This window comes from Anser anser, assembly GCF_964211835.1.
Source record: "Anser anser genome assembly, chromosome: 2".
Taxonomy (NCBI): Eukaryota; Metazoa; Chordata; class Aves; order Anseriformes; family Anatidae; genus Anser; species Anser anser.
Window position 1 is genome coordinate 84,817,048 of NC_139721.1, and position 16,716 is coordinate 84,833,763.

Sequence of the window (16,716 nt, forward strand, 5' to 3'; positions counted from 1 at the left end):
TGGAGTAAAGAATTCTTCTAGAAACATTCCTGTGTTCTGGGGAAAATCTTTTGACATTTCAGTGGGGGTCATGACCTTTCAGATCTGTCAAATTTACTGCAAACCCTAGAACTGTTCTAGATCCAAATAAATCCAAACTGTCAAAACATGCTTATAAAAATATTATGCACTTTAATACCCTTTATAGAAAGCATATAGTCTTTGTAAATCTTTGTATTACTATTATTGTGAATATCCAGTTGCTTTGTAATAACATGGTATGAACATCAGCATGACACTTCTTACAGTTCTTGGGAAAGCCAATGAATAAAAAACAAATAACGTGGTTATTTTGTAATATTTACTGAAGTTATTTCATGTTCTTTAATGACAAATGAGGGAATATTTCCCATTATATTTCTGCCAATGTTTTTACCTTTCAATTTCTATAAATTTAGAAAATATTTTGTGGAAGGTAATTAGGAATTTATAGATACGTGTAGCTTGTAACAAAAATTTAATTGGTTAAAAGCTATTCTCACCCAATCAGGAAAACAAACAAACAAACAAAAAAACACAGTATCATGTAGTTTTCCAGTCAAAATTAGCTGGCATTGCCTCAGTTTCAGTGACAGAAAAAAATGCCAGCTGAGAAGGTGAATGATTAATTATGCAGAAGAAATGCAAGGAAACTGTAAGCTTTGCATGAACAATTTGCAAATTGAAGGTGAAATTTATTCATTCTGTAATTAATTTCTCCACTGTAGTGATAAACAGAGATAAGTGATTGGCCAAAATTCACAAAAGGGGTTGATGACAGAGGTGCAACAGAGGTGATTATCTCTAGATTTTGCCGTGTGCAGTTCTGTTAGACTAGACAGCCTTTACAATTTACAAGCTATTGTATAATACTTATAGTGGGAATTTTCTGTTATTATCAGCTTCTTCCTACTCACATTTTTTTTCCAGCAAGAAAGACATTAACAGTGAGAGTGATGTCTCATGCATCATCTTCTAGCTTTCACAGTTTAGTGCTAATTCTTTTTTTTTTTTTTTTTTTAACTCTTTTAAGTTATACCAGCCTTAGAAAAAATCAGGAGGGTTCTTCACAGTTAAAACTAGGAAGCTGTCACGCTTTGAGTGCACTGTACTTTCTTTTCTATTCAACTGCCCTGCGACCTACATTTGAAGAAATTTCTCATCTTATTTTCCTTACTTAAAAGCAAACACTAATCAAACCCACAGTACATTAAAAATGTTATACAATGATATTCTCTTCTTCAGGGTTCTGTTCTTTTGTCCTCATCTCTTAATTACCAATTCAGCGTATGGCGTTTATGACAAAATGATTATTAAAAACTATTTGCTAGCTCCTAAAAAACTGTGCTAATAGTCTCCCGTAGGCCTTCATTATACCTTATAACTTCATGTTATGCTGCACAGTAGCATAATTAAAAAAATGTCAGAACTTGGAACTCTTGAATCCTTGCTTTCTTGGGGATGAGAATGTAGCACAATAAATGACCTAATGAGAGAGTGTACCCAAGCCTCTTGGCTGCTGTCCAGTTTGCAGATAAGCTATAAAAGGCTGTTGGCTGTTTTAGGTCTTCCTTGCTTAGGTTATTTTTATTTATTTATTTATTTACTTATTTATTTTCTGTCCTGGGTCTGAAATTTTATAGTCTTCTAGAAAGCTGTATGCAAAATTCATTTCATGCTACATTGTGACATTTTTGAACGAAAGGAGAAAGCATTAAATGACTGAAGTGTGAATCACTGTTTGGAGGTTTATGTTACTATTCTTACCATATTGTGATGAAATGGTGAAGCGTTAGAGCTTGAAGGTAAATTCACTTCCTAGAACTTTAAGGCCACTTCCTGACTCCTGCATAAATACCTCATTAAAGAGGAAAATGTTTCTGGAAAGGTACATGTTGTATTTTATTTTGATTTTGTGTGTGTGTGTGTATCAGTGTATTTTTCAAAAGCTAAGAAACAGTTGTAAGTATCACTCTATATATATAAAGCCCAGAAAATGCTGGAATTTAACATCTACTTTTCGAATTACATCAAAGTAACAATTCCTGAGCTTCAAGTAATAACAAAAAGAGAACAGTTCACATCTGTTGTTTTCAAAACATGTAACAAAACACAAAATAACACTTTTATCTTTGGATATGCCTGAAAACATACAATTTATACGAAAAAGCATAAAGTTGCACATAAATGTAAGTTAACGTACAGTCATCTCAAAGCATAGTTTAAATAAAAGCAAGATTTTTCCCTCGTCTTATTGAGACTAGTCTGTGGAAACCAGCAAGGAGGAAACAAGCTATGTGTTTTAGCTTTCACTCTGTTTAGGTAAAACCAAACACAACAGTTGCTTTTTTTTTTTTTTTTTTTCCCAAAATTTTTGCTCATCAGATTTCATAGGCAGTTTTCTGTGCCAACATTTGTTCATCCATTTTTATTTTGGCATCAGATGCTATGCTGTCACCTAAGCAAAATCTCTTTTCCCTTTCTGTTGAGTCTGCCAACAAGATTGCTACTCTAATTAGTACCAATAACGATTTTTATGTGTGCATATTTATGATGTGGGTACTTATCCATTGGGCAGCTGTCCAATGCAATATAGTGATTTTATGTAAACCACTAACTGGACATTAGGTGACGATGATTTCTCATCTTAAATACAAAGTAAATTGTAGTATAAGGCACCTGCATTATCCTGTTTTCTGTTATATTTTTTGCTTATTCTGATGATGTCCATTTCCAAAATTAGACTTGCTTGTAGTTATCATGTGATTTGAGTTGTGCTTTAATATGCTGTTATCTGGATAAAAGTTGTCTTTTGACAATTAACCTGTTTCTTTTTCAAAAAGCTTAATGATGAAAGGCATGCATACTATGTAGATGCTGATCCTTTAGATGGACTCAGTAAAAGACAGACTGGCTTGAAAATGAGACATTATTTCAGTAACACTTCAGTAGGATACTCTCAATTACAGAAATATCAGATTTCAAAGTTTGAGAAGAGGCAACTGTGTCATCAAAATCTGGATGGGAACATTGGTTGACTTCAGGTAATTTGCCCCCGGGGTTAGAGTTGAGCACGTCAGCACTCTGAAGTCTTTTCTGGTGGGTGACAAAAGTCATTCTACTGCAGCCTGCAGTTCTGTGTCTCTTTGGCATCCCACTCAAATACTAAGAGCATGAACTCAAATCTAGGGTGTTATTTCATAACCAAATCCCTGAGAGTCTCCTGACTGATCTGTCTCTAGAATTGTATTTGGAACAGAGGAGCTGGTGATTATTTGACTGTTTCCCAAGGTGGGGGGGGGGGGGGTGGGATTACAGATGGAAGGACAGAGGTGGAACAGGTGAATTTAAAGGTTAAAAAACAAGCAGTTCTGTTCTGCAGATATTGATGATAGTTTGGCAAACTCTAGTGGGTATTTTAGTTTTTATTTTTTTTTCTCTCTTCTTCCTTTCCTACTATTCCTGTAGCAAAGATGTTTGCTTCCCTGAGGAAGACATGCTATGAAAAACAAAGGATGATTTATGCCAATTGCAGCCACATTATTTTAGCATGAATGCAGATTTCTGGTGAATTATCTGGCACCAATTTGTTGTTGTTGTTGTTTGGCTTTTTTCCTTAATTCAGAGTAAATCGTACAAATGAGAGATTTAGCTTTGCAGTTGGGGACTTATGGTAAACTTCAGTGTTAACCTGAGGCACGCTTTTTTACTCTGTTGCTTTGTTTTGTTTACAACAAGAATACAAAAACTGCCCAAAACTGCTGTTTGGTATCAGTCTTTTAACATTGAACTATGCAGAATATCATTTTATTGTTTTAGAATGTGACTAATGTCTCCCCCCTTCTGTTTTCCTTTACTTCTAATATAAAATATAACAGTAAAACTGTGTATGTCTTCTCTTTATAGTGTTCACTCTCACCCCAAGTTTTCTGACTTTAGGATACTTAGTTATAGCTTATCAATATGTTTGGTTCTTTCCGTTTGTTTTGAGCATGTCCCTAAGTCCATCCAAATTCTAATGTGACGTAGCTGTGTTATATACATATTGAAATGCAGCATACCTTTGGGGTTTTTTAGTTGATTGGTTGGCTTTATTTTTCTGGGCAGGGCTGTGGTTCTTCCTTCCTTCCTTCCTTCCTTCCTTGTCCACATATGTAATTTCTGGTATTATTTAGATTGAAAAAGTATGCTTTATTTGATTGTGTTCTCTGCAAAAATATAAATTCTTTCAAGCCTGAGAACTGATCTAAAGCTGCTTATCTGTTTAGTAGCTTAGCTGTTCTTAAAATATCACCATCACATTTGCCAAATGCAAAATTGATACATCTAATCTATGTTCTTCCAAGTATGTTATCAAGGGAGGAGGGGTTTTTGTGTATTTATTCATTTCCTTGAAATTGCATAGGCATGCACATTCTTATTTAAGTGAAATGGGATGGCACTAAGCCTCCTGATATATAGATAACAACATTGGTATATAATAGTAAAATTACAACCATGTTGCTAAAGCAAACATCAGAATAAAAACTGTGTATAAAAATGTTATTTACCTGTGAATGCAGAGAAACATATTGATGTTAGAAAGGAATCAAACAGGTTGTTGGGATTGTTTGTACCATTTCCATTGCCACTGTTACTGGATGGAAACTAAAAAAAGGAAGAACTAATAACTTTCACATTACTATTATTGTGGACATCTTTCATAGAAGGGTTGTTTACGCAGTATCATAATTTATATCTGTAAGTAAACTTCAGCAGTGTTTAAGCCAATACTAACAGAAAAATAACAAACAACTGACTGACATGAAAAGGGGAAAGACAAAGAATAGTTCTAGTGAAGTTAAGTAAAGATATTTTCTCTGTCGTATTTATTTTCATAGCATTATACAGAAATAATACCTTTTGTCCAAATCAGATTACATCTATTCTAGCAATTTTTTTCTGCTTGGCTGTATTAATACAGCATTATTTCTTTTAAAAATATATATATTTCTGTTCATACTGCTACAAAATATGTTAGGGTACTTGAAGAATGCTACCAATAATACAGTAATCTTATGGATGTTTTAGATCTTTTTCATAATCATTGGATGAAACATAGACAAGTTTGTACACAATATGACTGTTTTATTGACGTCCTTCTTAGTAGTTTCAGCTTATGTGCATGTAGTCTTTCGTAGAAATTATGTTTTATTATACCATGTTTATGGATGTTTTCTAGGTAACTATAAACTTCTTTTCTTTTACTGTACTAATACTTACTTTTAGCCTCAGAACATTTGAACATTGTTACAGGACTCAATGATTTATTAAAACAAAACAATTATAGCAGATACCAATATATGTGCACTCTGGAATAACAGCAATGAATGAAAAAATGAGTAGTTAATTCCTTGGAGACTCCTTCTATGGAAGAACCATGATCATCCTTTGATAAGAAAGCTTACGGCTGGCAATAATTGGGAAAAAAAAAAAAAAGAGTTAAAATCAGATGCCAGAAAGTCATAGATCTCAAATAACGGTGTTGTTTTTATCCATCATGACAGATTAAAAGAGACTTATAATAGAATTCAGGACACTTCCTGGCATACACATTGCCAAGATTGCCTGGAGAATTAGAGGAAGTGGTGTTATTGTCAGAGCAGGAGGTCCAGCTGATATGAACATTACTGAGTGGAACAGAGTGGTGACGTTGCTTTTAGAAGAGTGACATTTTGGACTGGGTAGTGCTCTGCTTGATGTTTTTTGAATTTTTTTTTTTGCTTACTGCACATACTCCAAAATATTTTGCTTGTCCATCCTTCATGAACAGTCTTTTGTTCCTAGTACTATCTGTGTGTTCCTTCACAGCACTTAGACTGCCTAACATGGGAGCCTCTGTTCCCTTATTGCTATCACCTCTCTCCACTATTTATCTCTATTGCTTCCCTGCTTTTTTACTTAGACGCCGTTTTTTTGTTGTGATGTCCATCCGTTCATGGCTTCTTGGAAACAATGTCTCTGTGTGGGATCTGTTGTCATATTTTTGTCTCCACAGTACCTAGTGCATTCATGATCACTTAATGAATAAATAATAAAAATTTCAAATATGGATGCACACATAGTCACTGTAAGAAAATAAAACAGACAAACAAAAATAACCTAGTACATTTTCAGATTCATGCATGCAGAAATTAGGAAATACTAAACCTATTTACCCTGCAGTTGACACACCATTATGCATAAGCATCATGATATTTACTGCATTATTTTATTGATGGCACATAATTAGCAGTTTTTTCTTATTTAACAACAATTCTGCTTTAGCATTATTCAATATACAGTTTATGGCCTTGTTTGAATCCCACTTTTAAATCCTGCTTTTTGATAACATCCTTAAACACTTCTATAGTGCTCAACAGTACAACAGCTGAACATTTTCTAAGTATTAGTTGATCTCCTCAATGCATTTCTGAAGTGGGGGCATGATGCTGACCCTTTTCCACAAAATAGAATTTGAGGCATAGAGAGAGACCACACTCAGAAGTACAAGCTGACTGAGTTCACCAAGTACAAGACACGGAGCACCAGCCCTCACTTTCACCATTTTTTGCCCTTATAATAGCAGAGTGTGTGCTGCAGGTGTGTGTTTAGCACTTCTTTATAACAGAGCCAGCTCTTTAGTGAGAAACTTAGAAATCAGAGACCGTAATAGGAAAAAAACCTATGAAAGAAATCTGGTTCAAGTAATGTGCTCAGCATCATGCAAGGATAAGTGACAGAGAATTAGATATAATCTAGTTCAAAGGGGAATGTTTTCACTGTGAGAACTTGTATTTTCCCCTCCATTCAGTTTTGTTCACAACACATTTTCTGGCTTCTGCAACATAAAAGGCAATCTTTTCTAGACAACTTTTGCCTTGCCATGGCTTACCCAGAGGCTACTCCATCTTGTGCAGTGAGGAGGGGTGCTTTAGGGAATGTATGAAGGAAAACGGAGAGGAATTAGAACAAACGTGATAACTGAATTGGTATCTTTAGTTGTAAAATTATAAATAGATAAACAATTCTGGCATTTGTTAATTACAGAGTACTGGTGTTGTTGGGTTTCTGTGTGTGACTTTACAGAGGTTAAAAAATACATCAAACATGGAATAAAAACAAGCAGAAATGGGATCGCCAGGTTCCACACAGCTCATTGCTAGGTTTGGAGGCTTTAAAAATACCACACTGATCTCTATTTGCTGAGATCAGTTACCGATAAAGTAACTACTATGCTTAAACTCTGCCTTGAGTGCAGAGAATGCTAGTAGGTTTGACAGCCACTTCCGGATGTGATACTTCAGAAAATGGGGTCTAATTCCTTTTTTTTTTTTTTTCTTTCTCATCTTTCTTACACTTCATCATCTTCCTACAAATGCAGCTGTTGGCTCTTGGGATCTCAGCCAAGTTTGGGACTAGAAAAGAAAATAAAAGAAACCTGGTCTAGTGGGAGGTGTCCCTGCCCATGGCAGGGGGGTTGGAACAAGATGATCTTTAAGGTCCCTTCCAACCCAAAGCATTCTACTATTCTATCACAGTAGACCCATTATTTTCAGAGGATAAAGTTGCCCACCTTGAAGACAGAGATGACATAAAGTCATCTATAATGATCTGTTTCTCTCTTTCCAATGTTTTACTTTGCATTTTTTTTCCCTTTTCTTTTTTCCTCCCCACCCCAGGTTTCCTTGTTCAATCTGCGTGAATTTGTGTCCTAACCCCTATTCTGCCACTGTTTCTTCTTTCTTGGTTCTTTATTAGAAATATACCTTTTTTTTTTTTTTTTACCTTGCAGGCCAATAAGAATGCATCCTCCAGCCTCCACTCCTTCTGCTCCTACCACTCTTCCTTTATCTTAATGCTCATTGACCTAATCTGTCCCCATTGGTAAGCTTCTCTGACTCAAAGGCCAGCTGTACCCTGTGGAGTTCCACATTCTGCCTTCAAAACATGAAGGTTGCTTTACTCCTGTGAGAAAATTCCAGCAGTATAATTTTTCCTCATTCTCTGAAATCTCAGTATTATTTTGGCTGAAATGTTTTTAAATCATTTCTGCCTGGGGCAAACCATTGTCATAGAAAATTTAGTCCTAAATAATTTGTTTGGTAAATTTATAAGCAACTATAAAAGGGCTCTTCTAATGGGAAGTATTAGGCAGTTTTATAAATGGGCTATGATGCCACCTTGTATTAAAATTACTGCTGCATATAGCTAGATGAAAAAAGTGGATGAATGATTGTTTTGCCTGAGGTATTCCTATACTATCACTATCAAAAATGCTGACTTTTAAATAGTTGACCATACCCCCCCAAAAAATGGAGTTAGTGAGTACATGTGGCTTTTCTAGTGTTCAACAGTAAACAGCAAAGTTAGCCCAATTTAAGGAAGGAAGTGTGACTAGCAGAAACTATGCGTGAATAAATGCATATATCTCTAGGATAAGATTAGTACAGTTTAGTTGAACAAAACACTAATGGAAATATACCAAAACTCTCTGTAGGGTAGGGTGTAAGTGCACACTTGGTGATTCTGGAGTTCTTGTTCCTGAATAATTCCACTAGATCGTTGTTTTCTGTTTTTACTTCAGAATTTGTTGCAGCACTCTGTGTGTGTGTGCACATGCGTGCATGTCTAAATTTTTTATATATACACCAACTGTCCTCTATTTCCCACTTCGTGTTTACAACTTAAATATCAGAAGACAAAATGTTAAAAGGAACTAAAGCTTTTAACTTTATTTTCAACACTTGGTATTTTGTTCATTATCCAAAAAGTAATCCAACTTTAAAGAGATACTTCCCAGCCATGTATATTAATTTCCACATATTTGTGACTCTTTTCACTATAATTTATCTGTAGCACTAAGCTGAAAGTGCAGCTGCTATTCTAAGACAGTCTTCAGCTTTCTGCTGCATGGACCTGGTACTTTTAGGAGGCAGAAACATAGATCTTACAGCCAGAAAAGATGGTTCCTTATACTTCATCTTCAGATCAAGGTAAGATGATTTGCCCAAAAGAAGAGAGCTTTGTGCTCCCTCTTTTTTACAAATAAATGGGTGAACTTGTAAGACAGTGCAGATGTCTCAATATTGTCAGTTCCACATGGATCACTGGGAACTGTGAATGTAGTGTAATGTCAAATGCTGGCAGAGAGAAGGAAGCTTGTCTTAGATTCTACACTCTCCTCCTTTCCTGTGAAAGGACTGAGAATTAAGCTCTTTGGAAAGCAGGAGCAGATGGATATATGGCAATTCTAACTTTCATATTGGTAGAGCAATGGGAAAGAGGGAAAGAAAGCAATGGAGAAATGTTTACTGTTTGCACTGTGTATTTCTGTGCCCAAGTACAGCCAAAGCCTTAGAACATCATTGTCTTTCTTTGAAAGATAAAAAATCTATGATGGTAGATAAGTTTGTCAAAACCAAATCATTTTATATGTGGTAGTAGGGTGACTTATTTTTCCCTTGACATTTTGCTGCTTTACATCTGTCTATGGCGATGATGTGTTCACATGCTAGTGTAGCATATTACTTAAATGTTCATTTGCTCATCTACCAAATGGTTGCATTCAGGTGATGGGTCATTTCTGATACCAGTTGCTTATATTAGAGATTGATACTAGGCAAGATAAGATCTTTGTTGTTGTTGTTTTTGTTGGTTTTTCTTTGGACTGATAAGTAGCAGTTGAAAACAAGCAAATAAACAAGCGTCCTAATAACAGCTAGTGATCTATCTATTCTTGTATTAGATTTTCTAATGATGAAATAGTTTTTATTGATACTTGCATCCTCACTCAGAAATACATTTTTCAGATTCTGTTCAAGGGATTTTACTTTCTTATTATTATTTTAGGAGGCCTTTTTTTTTTTTTTTAAACCAAAGAAAGTCCTTTATGACACTTTCTGCATAGAGCAATACTGACATCCATTGGCTTAATCTTATAATCTTATGTGCCTATTTGTTAAATCTCTTCTAAGTAATGTACGGGGAACTCTCGACAGTATCACAATGATATGATCCAAGGAGGATTGTGCTGAGTCCAGTTTGCTGTATTAGAAATGTGTAACCAGCACAGATTAACTCGATGGAAAGGAATATGTCTGCAAATTGCGAAGTCTAAATACGGTGGCTGAAATAAAATAAATATAGGCATTGCAAGTATCAACTGCGGAAAAAAAAAAAAAGTAGGGGATTTGTAGTGATGCTGACATTTTTTTTTCAGATGACCTCTGGAAATGGGAAAATATCTTGTATTATGTGAACCTGTCTTGTTTTATATTAATCATAAAACTGGCGAAGCAGGAGAAAAAAATGTTTCTAATCTAATAGCACAAGCAGCTCAGTGGAGAAAATAGCTACCCTCTGTGGCTGCATCTGAGCCCTCTGAGCTTGTAATTTAATTTGGTACCATGCTAATTTATATGTATATATATCTTATAAACATCGCCGTGAGATCACTAGTGGTATAGAAAATTGGTTATATTTAATCAAGAAAAATACACCGCAAAAAGTGATGGTGTTCCCAGCATTACCGCGACGAGCTAAGTAGCTGAGGCTGATTACCTTAGACTTCAAAAACAGAGAACCATTCTGTCAGCGAAGGGAGGGCGACGGGCTTTAACAAAAAAGCTCTCCGTTGCTGTACCCTCCCACTGCATTCAGTTGCAAATCACTGTGTGCTTGGAAAAGCCTGCGCTTCCCCAGTCCCCAGCCTTCCCAGGGTAAGTGCTGCGGCTCCAGCAGCAGCGCCTCTCCCCGCTCCCTTCCTCCGAGTGTGCCTGCGTGTGTCCGTGTGTCCGTGTGTCTGTGCGGGTGCGTGTGTGGTGGCGGTGTGTCTTTTCCTTTTTTTTTTTTTTTTTTTCTTTCTTTCTAATCGGGAGCTCTGAATGAAAGCCAGGCAGAGGGAGAGCTCCCCCTTAGCTTTGGTTCCCTGCTGTCCAGAGTTAAGTGATGCTGGGAGAAAAAGCCTGAGTTAGATCCAAGTGGGATCAGTCTTAGAAAATAACAGCAGAAAACAAACAAGAAAAGGACTCTAATAGCTCGTTCTTCAGTTTTCTTTGGGGTGGACACTACTTCACTTTCTCAGAAGCAGAATAAAAGGTAGGAGCCTTTCTTACTTGCATTTCCGTAAGCCCCTTGTAGTTGCTGTTGTTATTGTTATTAGAGCATGAACAGCATGGTATTTAATGTAATGCATAAAATTGCTCTACTGTATGCAACTTTTTACATTTCATAAATATGCCTCAGGAGTAATGAAACAAGGGGTAGGAAACAGATGCTGTGTATTTTGTCCTCGAAGTAAACCGATATCATATGTATTGAAGATCGAAATGCTCAGCATTTTATAGAATTTTTTTCTTTTATTTTTCTCTACCAGTATCAGGCTGTCTTTGGAGCAGCAGTTGCAATCTGTATTCAGTTCTTGCAAATATAATGGGGACAACAACAATACTACTTGAATTGAAAAAAGCCCAATGTTTCATAGTGTAACTGTTATGAGCATAACATGAAACATACACATACGTGCCCACACTTTCTCTATGCCAGTGCAAGTCTGTTACAGCTTTCAGTGCTATTGGTTTTGTCCTGAATTGAATTTCAGAATGATTATATTCACTTACAGCAAATGTTTCTTTATGAAGGAAATCCCTATGGAGAGGGATGGTGGGTGGATACAGGCAATATTTCAAATATAGGTACAGAGCTATATACACACCAATGGGGAAAATATTGCCAGGTTTGACATTTCAGTAAGGGGGGGGGAGAGAAGAGAGGGAGGGAGAAAAAATTTAGTCTGTACCTGTGTGAGCATTTATTGTCACTGCTGCAATAAAATCCATATTTGATGTAGTGTTAAATTAATGCAGCACAATACAAGTCTAAATCCATGTTCCCAGTAACTATTGGTGGCATTGTCAGCTGCGTGAGAAATTTGCAGTAGACTAATACCGTACATGATACTAGTTGCAGCCATAAAAATCTAACAGTCCTTCAGCTTAAGAGAATGCATCTGCACGTGCAATCGGTGACAAATAGCAACCAGCATTTTAAAACTGACCTATCATCTATGTTGCTTCCACACAAATGGAGCTGTTTCCTATAATCTTCATCTTTCATTTCAGTAAAAGCTTCTGTATTACCCCAACTACATATCCACTGCTTTGAAGGTATTTTTTGAATTATACAACTTGTTGTTTGTATACATGTATATGTATAAGTGCATATATGTGTGGTGTGAGGAAACAGGTTTGTTAAGAATTATGATTTTTTTGTTGTTGTTTTTTTCCTTTTTTTTTTTCTTTTACGCTAGTAGGCTTTGCATTTACATGGCAGTGTTACCAGAGGGGGAGAACATGGGTGGGAGACTAGAATGTACTTCTGAATCCCTAAATTATTTTTAAATATGCCATGTACCAGGAATATCATAGGTCTGATAACATGCATTTATTGAGATTTTCTAGTTAGTCAAACTTTTGTATTAATTGGTTACTTTTTGAATGTTATACTGGCCTTTGCTATTTTTGAGGATAAGAAAGAATGAACTAACTTAGAGAACTGGGAAAGGCGAATAAAAAAAGACAAGCTATCTTTCCCTGAGTTGAAAACCATTTTTTTACAGTCAATGTGGGCTTGCGTCAGGAGAGGAATAGTTCTTGGATTATAAACTGGTAATCTAGTTTGTGTCTGGAAGGGGTCTTCTCAAATTTTTATTTACTTTCTTAAACAATAATATGAATGAAAAGGTCATTTCTGTAGCAATTTTCTGTTAATTTTAGTTTAGCTCTATCTTCGTGCTTTCTTTGTGTGCTGCCAAGATGATTTTATATTATGATTTATATTATGATTTTATATAGGAACTTTGTAATGTTTGAGTGTTGATTATAATACAGATATTTAAACTTGAGACTGCTGCTAAGGATTTTATTTTTGTTTCTTTACATAGCATTGGAAAATATCTTGATTGCTTGCATTGCCAGCAATTTATATTTATAATTCTGTAACAGTTAATGTCAAAGAAAATGGCAAGATCCGTCTTTGAGGGACTGTATGTAGGAACTTAAATACTCTGTGAAATGGTCTTGTTGGTTTTGCGTGTAGATCTACTAAAACTTCATATTTGCTTGTTCTCAGTAGACAAAGGATCTGTGAAGAAACTGGTGAAATACTAAAATATGCTCACAGTAGACACTGTGGTTTCTGTTCTTTTCTGTGCTTAGACTTTATTGAAAAATGCATTCAAATAATGCCATGTCAAAGCAAGTGAGCTCGTCATTAATTAAATGTAGAGAGATACTCATAATATGCACATGCATACGTGCACACCAGTATACAAATTTCGGCTAAGTGATATCACTTCTAATTTTTCTTTGTTAAATAATTCATTGTAAAAGGCAGAAAAGGTTAATTTGAGAATGATATCTACCTCTATTTCTTAGAAAGTTATTTCCTGATCTCAACATGATTTCCCAAGGAAAAAAAAAGGACTGAGACAGAGCCTTCCTCATCTGGGTAGTTCTCTGCAGGTAACATAGTTTCTATGTCTGTTAACCATATTCACAGGCAGGTTGCAGGTGAAAATTAACTACCTTTGAAGTAGAATAATTTTATATACACCACTAGGTTGCAGCACTAGTGCAAAGGGTCAAATTAAGATTGAATATTGTTGAATTGAAGCAATAGGGTGAAGTTTCTGACTATAATCATAGTAATATTTTGAATTAATTCATTATTATCACTTGAAACCAAGTTTGTAAACACCAACACATCTTAATTGGACTTCACAATATATCATTGCTCATACATTTGAAAAATCTGATACCCAGTTAATTATTTGATATTACATAAGAGACATAAATGGAAGGGAAAGACAGAGTAAATAAAATACGAGTTTAAGAAACATTTCATGAATGTCTTATAATCGACATACACATATATTCTGTATTACTTTTATTATTTATTATGGGATATTTAATGACATATTAGTTGATGTATCATGTATAGTAAGAGAAGAATATTGAAATTCAGATACAAAACTTCTTGTCAACGGTTTAAGCATGCCAAAGTAAAATAGTATGAAGGGTGATTTCACTGTACATATGGAAACCATAGAACATTTTAAATTGTTCTGAATAATATGCAGCTATCAATGAAAGCATGTGCAAACTCAAGGTACACTTCACTGAAACCTTCATTGACCATACTTTATGACACACACACACTGCACATCCTGCAGCCTCAAATCTACTAATGTGGACACTTGCTTTTTCACAAAACATGCTTTCTCTACTGTCCAACTTCTGGCAAAACTTGAATGCAAGAAACAATGAAGAACAGTATTCTGAATTCTGTCTTGGACTAAATGTTGCCCAAAACTCTATTCAGGCCAAAAGGAACTCCTCTGTTGAATGTTGTTTGTTTTCCCCTTCCTGGATTTACACCTCTTCTTATTTGAGTCCTTGGCATGGTGACTTGCCTAACTTGCCCATATCTGTGAGTTAGAACCTCTACAATAGAGCAATAGGAAGTAATCCTCATCTCTGGGAAGCTGAGTGTGTTACAGTCATCAGGATGTATTGCTGCACACAGGAAAAAATCAGCCAGATCCAAGCACTGTGTTTATTTATTTTTTTTTTTTCTTTTCCTTTCTTTTCTTTTTTCTTTTTTTTTTCTCTATTGTGTTTTGATCTGGTGGCCAGCCAGAACACCACCCAACCAAAGAGCTATTGAGCTTATACATTCTGTTTGCTGGCTTATTGGTTGAGTTTTTAGTATGTTGAGGATTTGCCAAAAATCTGCCAGCTGAGGCTTTTAATGCCTTTCTTTGTACATGCAGTCTTCCTGATTATTAAACATCAGAGCCAGTTACATCAAGTGTGTGTGTGTGTGTGCAGGGGAAAGGCAAAACAGGGAATTTCTTTGCTTTGTACAGGGATTTCATTCTAGCAAGCAGAATAATGTACAGTTTCTCTCAATTTATATCAGCCTTTTATTACTTCACTTTTCCTGTAAGCTCCTACTATCACTTCTTGTCTCTACTAACTTATATGAAATAAAGGTTTATCAGCTTGTTGATAAAGGAGCATGTGCAGTAGGAGGCATAAAGCTCTAGCAGTATCGCAGAGGTGTTCCTCAGCTTGTAGTGTCATACGACATCTGATCTGGGATATAAACTCAAGTTGGAAGTGTGCAGTACTACGTCTTTACCAACAGGCTGCATCAAGGGAACACAAAGATATGATGAAAAACTATATGGCAGTATTCCCTTTTAATGCTGTCCCCACATGCACATCATTCTTAACGTGATGTTTTTCTATTTTAAACTTTATTATGGCAACTCTTAATGGTAACTCAAAGTGAACTTTGAAACATGTATCAAACAGTAGGAAATCATGTAAGGCAGAGAAAGCAAGTGTATGTGTGTTTATGCACAGCCAATCATTCAAAAAATATGCATTGAAAATAGATATTTTCAGAATCCCGTTGGTCAAAAGCTAGAACTGTCCTCTTCTGTTTTACAATAATAATTAAAAAAACCCTTTCTGAAATACGTTCTCATGAAGAATTATGTATTATGTGGTATATATTTCTGTACATATGTCTATGTTCTATGATTTTTCTGCTGATACGCCATCATCTGCCACATTAGATTGGTTTTATTGTATTATCCTATTTCAGTGTTCTACATTACAACATAAAGATCATGATGTACCATCACTTAGCCTGATCAGATCATGATCCTTAAAAAAGAATGCAATCCTCATGAAACCTGCAATGCTACAATACCTGATTTTTAAGACATAAAGAATAGATACAAATGTAATTTACTGCATTATGAGCAAAACTCAAAATGAAACAGGACTGGTATTCCTCCCCTGGCCTCCATATTAACATAAAATAAAAATAGATACTGAACTGTTATTTTGGGCTTGTCAATCACACTATAGTAGTTCATACGATATTTACACCAGTTTAATGGATGAAAAGGTTATCTTATTAGTTGTTACACTATCCTAATATTAGTACTAATAAAACATCTGTATGCCTGTGTCTAGGAAACTTGTAGTTGCTGTACTGAAATGACCATCCTGTCATTGGTTCCTATATGTAATACAAGTGTACAGCTGATTTTTACTTCTGCTGGAATAGAGAGAGTATTGAATGTATTTTTTTCTTGAATATGTTTCATATTATAGACATGAGACAAAGGAACTGCATAAAAACTTTTTCTTTTGAAATGAGGGTGAGAAAAGACGTAGGAATGGAAAGTATTTGTAATTGTTTGGAGGCAATATTCAGGACAGATAAGGTTTATTTTGCTTCTAAGGTTTCTTTCTTCTAAGAAAGAACATCCCTTAAATGTATACATCTCTCTTTCTTACAAACAGTCACCTGTTATTTTCCTGATGCCTTTTTCTATGGTAAGTAGAACTGGGACCATAAATGTATACAAGGCCCAAGATGTGGGACTCAGTCAACATCAGTAGCATTGCTGTGCATACAGTGTTAGCATCCTTGCCTGTGACCTCTGTCATGGGGCAGTGGATTCTCCAGGGCTAGGGGTCCTGTAATCTTGCAAAGGTCTTTGTACTGGTACAACTACCACAGATGAAGTCTCCTAAAGAGGGGTATAAACAGCCCTTTGAAAGCAGCTGTGGGCAGCAGGGAGAGAGAGACCCCTTC

General features: G+C 35.6%; 1 protein-coding gene across 5 annotated transcripts in view; it reads left to right on the forward strand.

The window, feature by feature from the left end:
* The first annotated feature begins 10,695 nt into the window (after positions 1 to 10,695).
* Positions 10,696 to 16,716, forward strand: part of LOC310894795 (cadherin-10) — a 95,763-nt gene continuing 89,742 nt past the window's right edge. Inside the window, exons 1-2 of one of the 5 annotated variants that reach the window (XM_083825331.1) lie at positions 10,766 to 11,136; positions 13,473 to 13,559. The gene's annotated coding sequence lies outside the window, so the exon portion shown is untranslated. Of the gene's footprint in view, positions 11,137 to 13,472; positions 13,560 to 16,716 lie in introns of all 5 variants that reach the window. The other 4 variants (XM_083825332.1, XM_083825330.1, XM_083825334.1 and 1 more) reach the window with 4 other exon arrangements.